General features: G+C 40.9%; 1 protein-coding gene and 1 long non-coding RNA gene across 3 annotated transcripts in view; one reads left to right on the top strand and one right to left on the bottom strand.

The window, feature by feature from the left end:
* Window positions 1–12,796, bottom strand: part of ARHGAP42 (Rho GTPase activating protein 42) — a 353,084-nt gene that overhangs the window by 332,707 nt on the left and 7,581 nt on the right. The gene's annotated exons all lie outside the window — the stretch shown is intronic.
* Window positions 846–6,951, top strand: LOC129628169 (uncharacterized). The gene is made up of 3 exons (XR_008702735.1): window positions 846–970; window positions 3,955–4,102; window positions 6,656–6,951. It is a non-coding gene; the product is annotated as an uncharacterized LOC129628169 (long non-coding RNA).

Genomic DNA, 12,796 nt, shown 5'->3' on the forward strand with positions numbered 1-12,796 from the left:
GACTCTGTGCGACCCCATAGATGGCAGCCCACCAGGCTCCCCCATCCCTGGGATTCTCCAGACAAGAACACTGGAGTGGGTTGCCATTTCTTCTCCAGTGCATGAAAATGAAAAGTGAAAGTGAAGTCGCTCAGTCGCGTCCGACTCCTAGCGACCCCATGGACTGCAACCTACCAGGCTCCTCCGTCCATGGGATTTTCCAGGCAAGAGTACTGGAGTGGGGTGCCATCGCCTTCTCCGTGCTGACTTTATAGAGCTTCTCAATCTTTGGCTGCGAAGAATATAAATCAATCTGATTTCGGTGTTGACCATCTGGTGATGTCCATGTGTTAGGAGAAGCACAGATTGAAACCGCCCACCCTGGCCAGGTACCATGGTAACCATTTGCATGAGTAGTTTTATGACAGGAGATCCTGATAAGGGATGAGGAACTAATAAGCCACCACCAACCAGAAGAGTTCGGGAAAGGTCTAAAGGAGACACCGCATGTCCGTCCACTTCCCAGAATCCCTCTCGCTAGCATCCATCTTGGCTGAGTGATGCGTGTGCCACCAGGAAAGACTCTGAATTAGAATGATTGGCCAAAGACCACCCAGAAACTAATCCCATCACCATAAAACCCGAGACTGCGAGCCACCCGGCAGAGCAGTTCTCCTGGGTTCCCTTACCCTACTGCTCCCCACCCAGGTGCCCTTTCCCAATAAAATCTCTTGCTTTGTCAGCACATGTGTCTCCTCGGACAATTCATTTCCGACAAGAGCCCATTTTCGGGCCCTGGAAGGGGCCCATCTTCCTGCAACAAATGGCGACTCTGGAGGGGACTCTTCTTCGCTGAGACTGACATCCTGACCACTCGGGGTACTCAGGGGCCAGCTTGCCTGCCAATGGACCAGACCCAGTGGCAGAAACTGGAACCCTTTTGTCCCTGGTCTCCTCCTGACGTGGACAACTGGCCAGAGTACCCCGACCAGTAAGGAACGAAAGACTTTATTGACCTCTCTCCTCTTCTCCCTCTCTTTCCTCTCCTTAACCTTTGCTAGCCTTCTCTGATTTTCTAGTCCCCTGGTCCTGGACGCAGGAATCTGGTCAAAGGGCCCTCAGCCTGAGCTGAGGATTGGAGACTGATCACCTCCTCTTGGCAGAGAACTCAAATTCTGGTTCTGGTCTGGTCTGATTTCTGGTAGGGCCGAGTTTCAGTCCTCCCTTCTCTGGAGGCCCAGGGAAAAGTCCCATAATGCCTGGGTATCTGTAGGTGGCAGGAGACATCTGTAAGGCCACCTCTTTCGCCCCCCTCTCCCTCCTCCTCCCCCTTCTTCTTTCAACCTGGCTTCCTTTCCTCCCTTTGAAATCTTTGATGTTAGTACTTGGATCTGAAGTTCTGTGTCTCTATAGGAGGTTTTCTGAGAGACTGAATTCTTGTATTTAAGGGAGTGTCTGATGAGGACTACCAGGTTTACACGTGTGTGTTTTAACTCTGTGTTCTGTGTTGTGATTTTTTATGGCCATTTTGCTTTGTCTGGCCACCATTTGGTTTAGACCTGCTGCCATTTTGCTAGAACTTGATTTTCTTTCCCTGTGCCTTGAGACCAGGGCTCTCAGGAACACTTATCTAGACCATCTCTAAGTCCTGAGACTGAGGGAAAAGGGGAAAAAGAGTTTAAAATTTTTATTTATTTCAACTCTTTTTTTATAAACTAGTAAATTTTATATTGTAATATCTAATTCATGACTAAACTTAGAAAATGAAGCCAGATCTTGCCCTGTGTCTGTCTAAATATGTTTTGGTATGTCTTTGTCTCTGGGTAATATTTTTGAGGTTAATTTGTAAATGAGCTCTATTTAACTGGCTTAAAAGAGGTAAGCGCTTACAAATCAAATAATTCTAAATTAAACAATAAATTCCAGGTTCATGTGAACTGGGAAATATTCAGTATTAAATACCTAATATTAATGTTTGTTTGTTGACCTATCTAATATAGACATGTCTTAGAGTAATTAACATTAAGTAGAATATTTTCATTGTACCTAGGTTTAATATAAGTTAAATATTATATCTGTTACAAGTTTGTCATAAGGAAATTACCTCGAGTGAAGAAACTTCTAAAAATGTAAATGAGATATGAGCTTTTATATAAACTCTATTAAGAATAATTATTCTTTAGAAATATCTGTCTAAAATAGTCTCTCCAGATTGGCGTAACTTAAGTTTCTAACGGTTGTGCTTAAGTGTGCTAAGTGTGGGAAGTCTACTGAATAGTTAGGTCATTTCCAAATAAAATAAGATTTTGAAACATTTACTACTAAACACTAGTTTCCTTTTACAGAGAAACTAAAGAGATTTGGGACTATAAATGAATAATGTTTGGTGCCATCCTAAAATGTTCTAAGAAAGCAAGGGTTTTAGAAATTATCACTGGCATTTATGCTCACCAATTTGTAAAATGCTAATATAAAAGTTAGTTCTTGGTTGCTAAATGAAAGTAGGAAGTGTGTTTTCAGTTAAAAAAAAGAAAGAAAGAAAAAGTTATGAAAAATACTAAAAAGAGTTATGCACGATCAGGATTTTCTAAAACTGGATTACAATTAGTTAGATAAATGGATTTTGTTAGACATGACACAGCCATAAGAAAACTGGTTAGAGTCAACTAGGTCCAAGATGGCGGAGCTGACTTTCACTAGACCTTGAGCCTTGGTATTTAGGCCTATTGTGACTTATCAACAAGCTAAATGATACACCCATCAACACTGACTAAATCTGACAAATGTTCTAAACCCTTTTAATTGATCTTTTCGATAAAACTTCTTAAATAGAATTCTTCTGAAGTTCTTTTGACCTCTAACTAGCTTTGGGATGCTTCAGAGGGCCCCTGAAACATCCCAAAGAGAGATATTAAACTGTGTTTATTTGGTTGGTTAAATTACATGAAAAAGATTATCAAATGAGTAGTAAATCTGCTCATGTTATAATGTATGGTAAAATTACTAATACAGATATCCTAGAAATTATATGGAGTTCTTAACATTCTGATATGTCCTAGTATTCTAATGGAAAACCTGATGACTTCACAAAAGTTAAAAAAAAAGGACTGAATGAACCAGCGAATATGCTTATAACTTTTATGGTTTCTATCTGAAAAATTATGGGTTTGAATCTTATGTTTTTAGGGAGTAGGGAAAACCTTCCTCTCAAACTTATGACAACACTTTGGTAAAATTAAACGTTATAAACAAAATAATTATATTTTCTCTGTATCTGACTCCTCCAAAAATTGGAAATTCTTAGGTTTCGAGTAAGTTTATCAAATGAGTTAGGAAAGTTATCTCACGGGTACAAAAATCTCAAGAAATTTTTGAGACCTTAAAAAGGGAAGAAATCACCCAGATTTGTTAGGCAAAATCTGTGATAAGCCTTTGGTATGAGTTTCCCAGCCCTGTTTTATTTAAAATGTTCAGCTTGAGACTCTATAAATGTTTCAGCAAAATAAAAAGTCTATGATCAATTATGGTTATATAAACCATCAGACCAAAATTAGTGAGAACAGACCTATTTTGCAAACAAGCTAGCCTTAATTTGGTTATATCTGATTAAAATGAGGGTAACTTTAGGGAGAAAAAGATATTTCAAAAAATATTAAATCCCAGTTTGTTAATGCAGGTCTGCATCTAGTAAGACTCATCTCTTAGATAGTTCTTTGCTGTTATGTGATATTAATGTAAAATTTAATTGAATTCTTAAAGAACACCCTAAGTTTGTTTCTGAAGCTTATCTCAGTAATCTATCTTTGGATGAAGACCAGATGCCTCATGACCTGCAACCAGGACTGGAAAAAGACATAATTTAAGGGACTGTCTCCAACCTGGATGGAAGGACTTTTTTACCAGGTACTCTTAACTAGCTCATGCACAATGAAACTGAAGGGAAATTAACTCTTAGATTAATTCCCACTTCCAAAGGCCCCTACAGTGGATTGGTCTATAGAGAGGACAGCTGACCTGATTTCACCTTAAAATGATGCTCAAGCAGGAGAAACTACACTACACCAGGATGAGAAGATGACGACATCAGAGGTAGACAGCTTGCCCAAGATGCTGGACCTGATTTGTATGATCATTTATGTTTTCTTGACTTCTTAGACCTTTGCATATAAATCAAATGCTTTTCTATCATAGGCCTGATTCTATGCTAGTTTTAGAAATCAATTCAATTGTTGGGTTTGTGGTCAATTACCTGTGTCTAGTTCTGGGTTACTTTGTTAAATTTCTCTACTACAAGACTCTAACTGGATGGCCCTGAGAAAATTTAATTAAAAAAAAAAAAAATTATAGTCATATTCAGGTTACTGTGATATTACTAGATGGGATCCCCTCACCGGGACAATTAATACTGCCTGCTCTGACTCTGGCCATAAATTTGAGCTTTTTTCTATTACTCAAGCTCAATCAGGGCAACAAGAAAGGTTTCAGGAAAGGAGGAAAAAAATCTCCCACAATTATGGGATGGATTTATATCGATAACACCAGGCTATGGTAATTTAGGTCTAAAGTCTCCTCTGTGTTGGAAACAATTAAATCATACTAAGGACAATCAGTCTAGTAACACTAGAAAACGGGGCTATGTGCCTTATAGATGGTGCCAATATATAATTTCCCTGGAAGATAAAGATTCTACAGAGCAGACTAAGTCAGATGACCTGAGATATACTGGGCTACATTTAATGGAAGCTCTTAAGTCTTACTTGTGACTTTACTAATACTGCTGGCTATGTTATTTGTATTTCACCTGTTTTACAAAATTGCTGTTTCTTACACTGTCAAATGTGTGTCTGAGGCCTCTAATAGAATAATATATAGCCCCATATGAGATCAATGATGGTAACACTGTAACTCTATATATGGGAAGAAGCAAAAAGAGGGAATATTTTCCTGGACCAAGAGGCTAGAAAAACAGGTGGTCCAGAGAATTTTGGATACTGTTTTATGGCCTAGTCCAGTAACAGCACATTGAGTGGCCTGTCAACAAAATCTTTGCCAAACCTGAGAATGGACATTCTCAGCACCATGAGATAAAATGGTCATGAAATGCCCCCCTCAAAATCATGGTCAAGTTTATGAGCAAAAAGGGGCTCTGCCAACTGAAGACTGACACTTGCCATCTACATCTACAAAGATTAAATCATGGCCGCTGCAACTGCTGACTTTCAATGCCCCTGAAAGGAGTTCAGGATGAAAACCAGGAATGAGGCACTCTGTGCTCTGGGAAAAACTGGCAGAAAAGGCCTTCAGATAGTTAGATCTTTTCAGGAGAAGATTTTATGAGTCCCAATTCTTGCATCTTCTCATACCTAGAGAAACACTGACATCATTAACGGTGAAATCTGCTTTGGCTGTTAAGGAAAAGTTTACAATTAAAAGTCAAAATAGAGTAGCTATTGTTCAGATATCCTGGGAAATAACTAGGTGATGCTATGGGTGTACTTTCAGATTAGACCTTGTATTGCTAAACACTTGAGTTTTCTGAGTCGTGTCAGGCTTGGATGCCACCATTCTCAAAACAATGTCTGCTGGAAGCTAGTAGCTGCAACCTTACTTTTTATAAAACCAGGCAACTGGCTACAAGTCTCCCTGAAGTGCCAGGTCCAGACTGGGTTTCAGGCCTATTCTTCTAAAAAGAAATGAGATTTATTTTGTCTACTAAATTCCAGTTATCACTCCTCCAACTACTTCTAACTGGGTCTGTTACACCAAAATGGTAGACCAAGGGATTGAGGTTTTAATCATACAAGACTCAGATCTAGAACTTGGAACTCAGAAATACTTCCAATTCAGTGTCTATACTCCAAGCTGAGGCAGTCCTATGCTCCATTTTGAAAGGAAGTTATCACAGTCATAGTTGCCTATTTCCCTAAATTAAAACTGAGTAGAACTCTATGGGGCTCTGGAGTAGAGATCAGTTCTGTGTTCTCCACACATTTCTTGCCTGTAGGATATAGGCTTCATTCAGCCTCCTTGACCTTCCCCGAGTTCCAAAGTGTGGATTCAAACAATTGCTAATCAGGGAAGGGAGGGGATACAGAAACAGGAGAAACAATGAAAGGTTGGTACAGCCTCCAGACAGAGTCCCGGTTCCTACCCAAAGAAATATACATAACAGTGTCTTTGAGCCCCCACCCAGGTGGAGGATGGTAACTTCAGACTGAACACAAGATTCCTGGAGCACAGCTCTATTGCCTCACCACCAACCAATCAAAAAGGGTCACAAATCCTGCAACCCTCACCCTAAATGTTGCCTTCTGTTTCCGGGGACCAGAGATGACCATCCTGTTAGGTCTCCTGTTTGGCCCTTGTCTAGTTTATCTCTGAGAGGGGCCAACAGTTTCAAACTAAATTGCTGTTACTACAAGGGTGGAAGCTGGTTTCAGATGTGGAAAACCCCAATTTAGATCAGGTAGAGAGAGGCTTCTGCTCTGCTAGGCAGGCCTACGCCCATGCACAGCAGGAAGAAGTTACAGAAGAAAGAGACCTCCGCCCCAATTCCCAAGAAGTATGTTGAGTATGAAGTCTCTCGGGGGGAGTTGTTAGGGGAAGCACACTGATTGAAACCGCCCACCCTGGCCAGGTACCATAGTAACCATTTGCATGAGTTGTTTTATGACAGGAGATCCTGATAAGGGATGAGGAACTAATAAGCCACCACCAACCAGAAGAGTTCCGGAAAGGTCTAAAGGAGACACCGCATGTCCGTCCACTTCCCAGAATCCCTCTCGCTAGCATCCATCTTGGCTGAGCGATGCAGTGCGCCACCAGGAAAGACTCTGAATTAGAATGATTGGCCAAAGACCACCTGGAAACTAAGCCCATCACCATAAAACCTGAGACTGCGAGCCACGCGGCAGAGCAGTTCTCCTGGGTTCCCTTGCCCTACTGCTCCCCACCCAGGTGCCCTTTCCCAATAAAATCTCTTGCTTTGTCAGCACATGTGTCTCTGAGGACAATTCATTTCTTTTCTTGTTAGACAAGAGCCCAGTTTCAGGCCCTGGAAGGGATCCATCTTCTTGCAACTCATGTGTAGAGTCTTCTCTTGTGTTGTTGGAAGACGGTGTTTGCTATGACCAGTGTGTTCTCTTGGCAAAACTCTATTAACCTTTGCCCTGTTTCATTCAGTATTCCAAGGCCCAATTTGCCTGTTACCCCATGTGTTCCTTGACTTCCTACTTTTGCATTCCAGTCGCCTATAGTGAAAAGGACATCTTTTTTGGGTGTTAGTTCTAAAAGGTCTCATAGGTCTTCATAGAACCGTTCAACTTCATCTTCTTCCGCGTTACTGGTTGGGGCATAGACTTGGATTACTGTGATATTGAATGGTTTGCCTTGGAAAGGAACAGAGATCATTCTGTCGTTTTTGAGATTGCATCCAAGTACTGCATTTCGGACTCTTTTGTTGACCATGATGGCTACTCCATTTCTTCTAAGGGTTTCCTGCCCACAGAAGTAGATATAATGGTGATCTGAGTTAAATTCACCCATTCCTGTTTCTTTAAGCGAGATTTAATATTCAGGTTATTTGGATATTTTGGGATTACCTTAAATGAATATCTGTTCTGACAGAAATGCAAAACTCCATCTCAAACAAGAAACAAGTGGGCCTAAGCTGTAACCTAAGGACTCAAAGTGGGACGAGTACAGAGAAACTGACATCTGTTTCTCCCTGCTCCTCCCCTCATCAGAGAGTGTCACAAAACCTCAAGGTCAGCCAGTCACAGATACTCACTGAATCCTCATTTCCATAAGAGCAGTCTGAAGAGCCAAGGCAACACTGACAGGGAAAAAAAAAAATGCATCCAACAGGATTTAAACCTGACAAGTCTGAAAGTTCTCATTCACTTGCTACAACTATTCCTTATTCAGGATTATTCAGGATCTTTATTTTCTTTCTTTATCCCCTGAGACTGGCTTTTTTCAGCCCTTGCTTTACTTTCCAAACTGTCCCCAAAGTCCAGACTTCCTGCTGCAGCCCCTGGGTAGAGCTTCTCTTAAGCTCACAGATTCCTTAAGGAGAAAACACACACACACATACACACTTTAAATAATCTATTTTGTCTTTATGTGCTGTGCTAAGTCAGTTCAGTCGTCTCTGACTCTTTGCAACCCTGTGGACTGTAGCACGCCAGGCTCCTCTGTCCACGGGATTCTCCACGCAAGAATCCTAGAGTGGGTTGCCATGCCCTCCTCCGGGGCATCTTCCCAACCCAGGGATCGAACCCACAGCTCTTATGTCTCCTGCACTGGCAGGTGGATTCTATTACCCCTGTGCCACCTGGGAAGCCCCGTCTTATCTTTAGGGTACCATCTAAATAGCCTCTTCCAGCAATTCTGACACCTATTCACTCACACCATTTTTTCCTGGATCAACTGGCTTACAGGTTCAATTTAATTTTCTCACTAAGCCAACTGAATCTTCCTCTTCAATTCCCAATTCAACATTGTCTTTTCCCATAATTTCCTGCTCCTAGACCCTCCAGCAACACCCTACCAATCTCATCATTCTTTTCTTACCAATAACCATTAAAATGATATCACCACAAACATAATTACATTTACAAAACATCTGTGTAGCATAAGAAATACCTCAGAAAGCACTTTTCTAAGCCACTGTCTGCCTGCAATGCATGAATCAATGTGGGGAAAAAAACCTCCCTTCTCCATTTTGACCTGTTATAGTACATGAAATGACCCAAGTATTTATTTCACTTCTGACAACATCACTTTTAACAACTTTTACAGACCAATGACCTAAGCCAACAGCATCAAGGCAGCAGCAGACACATCAATAAAGTCTCAAAATCTACACTACCAGTTCATGATTATCCCTAAATGCCAACCCAGTGTGTCCTTGTTCCTTGGTTCCCAGATCACAGTAGATAATTATTTGTTTAAAAGTAAAAAGCTAAATCAAAACCATGCCACATCTCATGATCACTTCCTACCAAAAAGATTTAATTTGGGGACAAACACATGCTTTAACATTCCATTAAAGCATTTCTATCTGAATCATCTTGTCTATGGACTACGATAATAACACTGACAAGAACCTATTCAAGTCAAGCCTTGAAAAAAGCTGAAGTTATCTGGCTTACAAAGATCCTGCCTAAAGCAAGTGAAAATAATACCACATTTTAAATCATGTTGTTAGGCATTTTGTTTACTGGCCACATAAAAATCCTACAAGGAATCTATGGCAAATATATTCCCATTTTTTTCTGAAAATAGGGCCTGGGACAAATGGCTTCTCCCCATGACACTACTTAGTGTCAGCAGCAGGACTAGGATGAAGCCCCAAATCCAGATGCCATCTGCCGTCCCCAGGTTACCCAGACCTAAAAGTCAGTATGACCCTGACAGGAGAAATATTCAAGAGCAAACTTGCAGTCCCCATTTCCTGGCTCATTTGCTCCACAGATAATCAAAATCCTTCTCCATATCATGTTCTTAGTAAAATGTAAACTGATTCATGTTCACCATTACTGACTATTCACAATGCAGTCAAATTAGAATACAGATATACAAGCCCCCTCCAAGTTTATACTCAAAAGACAGAGTAAAATTTAATAAACAAAAATACACAGTGAATACTCTGTGTGACTGCAAAGGCAGAGACTGGAGTAATACAGCTACAAGGCAAAGGATGTCTTGGACTTGATGTCTCGTTCTGACAACAGAACGAGATAGAAGTAGCAAAAAAACATCCTCCCTTAGAGCCTTTGGGCTTCCCTGATGGCTCAGCTGGTAAAGAATCCGCCTGCAATGCGGGAGACCTGGGTTCGATCCCTGGTTCGGGAAGATTCCCCTGGAGAAGGGAAAGGGTACCCAGTCCAGTATTCTGGCCTGGAGAATTCCACCGACTGTATAGTCCCTGGGGTCACAAAGAGTCTGGACACAACTGAGCGACTTTCACTTAGAGCCTTCAGAGAGAGCATGCTCTGCTGACACCTTGACTTCGGATTTTGGCCTCCAGAGCTGTGAGAGGAAATATTTCTAACATTTTATGCTAAGAAAAAAATTATTTCGTATCTACATACACAGAGACGCACACACTTAAGGACTATTGGTGCAGGCAGAGAACATCACATTCAAGATAGTGTAAGCACAGAAAATTGCAGGACCAACCAAATGCTGGAATCTGGGTGGAATGAAAAAAAAAAAACAAAACGCTAGCTTAAAACTGGAGTTTACAAACCAGAGGAGAAGGAAAGCAGAAGCATTAGAAAGTGGTTTCTCTCTAAGACAACCAGGTGGGTGAGCAAATAACTGACCGAACGGGAACACAAAGAACAAGCTTTGGCTGGACACGTGGTATGTGAAGGGCCCGCAGCACGCCCAGGTGGGGACAGGTAGCAGGATGCTGAAAATCAGACTCAGAGCTTGGTTGAAGACGGTCCGAGCTGGAGCCCTGCGGGCAGATGTTGTCACACAAGGAAAGCAAACAGCAGAAGGACCCCTTGCACACTACCAACACTGAAGAGAAGGCTAGACGCAATAAGGAAGAAGGATTCTGCAACAGTGTACACTGTGGAAAAAAAGAGGCCATGAAGCAGCTGGGATCTAGAGGCAGTAATAACATTTTTAAAAGGATCACCTGAGGAAAACCAGGACCGTCCCTTCCTATCACCTATGCTGACATGTCTTCAGGAATACACAACTTTCTCAAATCTTCCCCAAATGGTGTACCCCTTAAAAATTCACACCAATTCTCTCTTATTTGACAATTTTTACACTGGCCCTCAAACTTTCTGAAACCAACCTTTAAAACAATTGTAACCTCTTACTCCTTTGACCGTTCAGTGTCACATAAGAACTTGCTCACAGAAGGCACAAAGAAGTCTGATACAAGTTCCAAAACCACACTATTTAAATTGTTTTCACAACTCACTTTAATCTGCCACTCCTTGCTAATCCCTCCCACCACTACCACCACTCCTTTTGTATTTGTTTTGTTTGAGGCCTTATCTTTCAAACATGTTAAGGAATAAGAAAATTAAATAAATGAAAAAGAAAAAAGTCTCACCACAGCAAAGTAATCAATTTACATAGCTTCCATTCGAAAGGAGATACACTATACAATACTCATTTCACATTTTACAAACACATATCAGTTTTCTAAATTAAATCATCACTTTTCCTGTGTACTAAAGAGACAACTGAAGCTGGGGCTTTCATCTGGATAAACTCCAGTATATGTTTACACATGAGGGAATACTTTTGGCATGTCTTTCATAAACTAGCAAGCAGTATGGCTTTTTAGATTTGTGCAAGGAAATACAGAAATTCCACTACTGAGAAATGTGTCTGACTTTCAAACGAAAGGGGTCATTTTGTGTCTATCCACTTTTTACCAGAATAAAGCCAAGGTTCAAGAGAGTACTATTCATGTAACAAATGTGTGTAAATTGTGCATTTCTTCCCAATATTTTCTTACCACCCAACACTGAGAATCATCCCAGGATAGTTCCCCATCCTTCACAAAATATATTGCACCTGATAATCATCCAAATTACATAAAATGACAATATATAAAATGTCATGTTTGGACATTTTAAAAATAACATTTGGGGAACTTTCTTGATGCTCCGGTGGCTGAGACTCTGCTCTCCCAATGCGGGGAGCCTGGGTTCAATCCCTGGTCAGGGAATGAGATTCCCACAGGCCACAACCAAGAGTTCACAGGCCACAACCTAAGATCCTGCATGCCGCAACGGAGAATTTGCACAGCCAAATAAATAAATGTATATTTAGAAATACCATTAGGCATGGAGACTTTTACCATTAAAAATCTAAAAACTGCATGTCAAAAATCTATAATAAATAATATAAAATAATCTACAAAGTGTTAACTATTAGTCTTATCCTAACCTTTTTCCCCACCATATTCCATGTAAAAATTACAAGTAGGTGAATTACTTTCAAATAAAAAATTTTAAATTCTAGAGAAGTAGGGCTTATGTTTTCTTCTTTTATGAATATACTCTTCAGCAACAAAAGAAAAAGGTTGGAAAAACTGACAGATGATCAGCTACCGTACGGTATGTTGTATGTGTGCTTAGTCGCTCAGCTGTGTCCAATTCTTTGCAACCTCACGGACCACAGCCCACCAGGCTCTGCTGTCCAGATCTCCCGCATTGCAGGCAGATTCTTGAGCCACCACGGATGCCTGTGTGGCACCTTACTAGTCTGCAATTCATTTTTCCTGAAACAAATCACTTCCCTTACAGAGGATTATACATGCAGGTTTTGCCGCAACATTTTCTTCAACATTATAACTAGATTCTTGATTATAAAATCGGAAAACTGCAGATATGAACAATGGCACATTCTGATGAACCAAACATTCCAGTTAGCTGGAATCCTAGAGAGGAGGTTCCACCATACAGGAAATATCCAAGCCAGTGTTTAAATATGCCTGGCCAAAAACAAATCTGTTAAAATAACTAAACTTCCATTATCTATCTTGTTATTATCCTACCCGAAGGGCCATTAAAATTAACAAATTCAATGGAAGTCACTACACTTATATGAAACCCAGCCATTAAAAGTCAGAATACTGGCAGCTGCAAAAGCTGACGCACAGATTCCTTGAACTGGAGAGCCAGGAGCTCAGCAACTGGTTTTCATTTTCATGATGAAAGTCAGCAAGAAGCAGGTAGCAAGTCCTCAGCTGATAAGGCCAGAGCTGCTGGGGATATGCTCCAAGGATGCTGAGATGCTGGGCAGAGGTTCAGGAGGCTGGAGGGAAAGGGAAGGC

Source organism: Bubalus kerabau, chromosome 15 (assembly GCF_029407905.1).
Source record: "Bubalus kerabau isolate K-KA32 ecotype Philippines breed swamp buffalo chromosome 15, PCC_UOA_SB_1v2, whole genome shotgun sequence".
Lineage (NCBI taxonomy): Eukaryota > Metazoa > Chordata > Mammalia > Artiodactyla > Bovidae > Bubalus > Bubalus kerabau.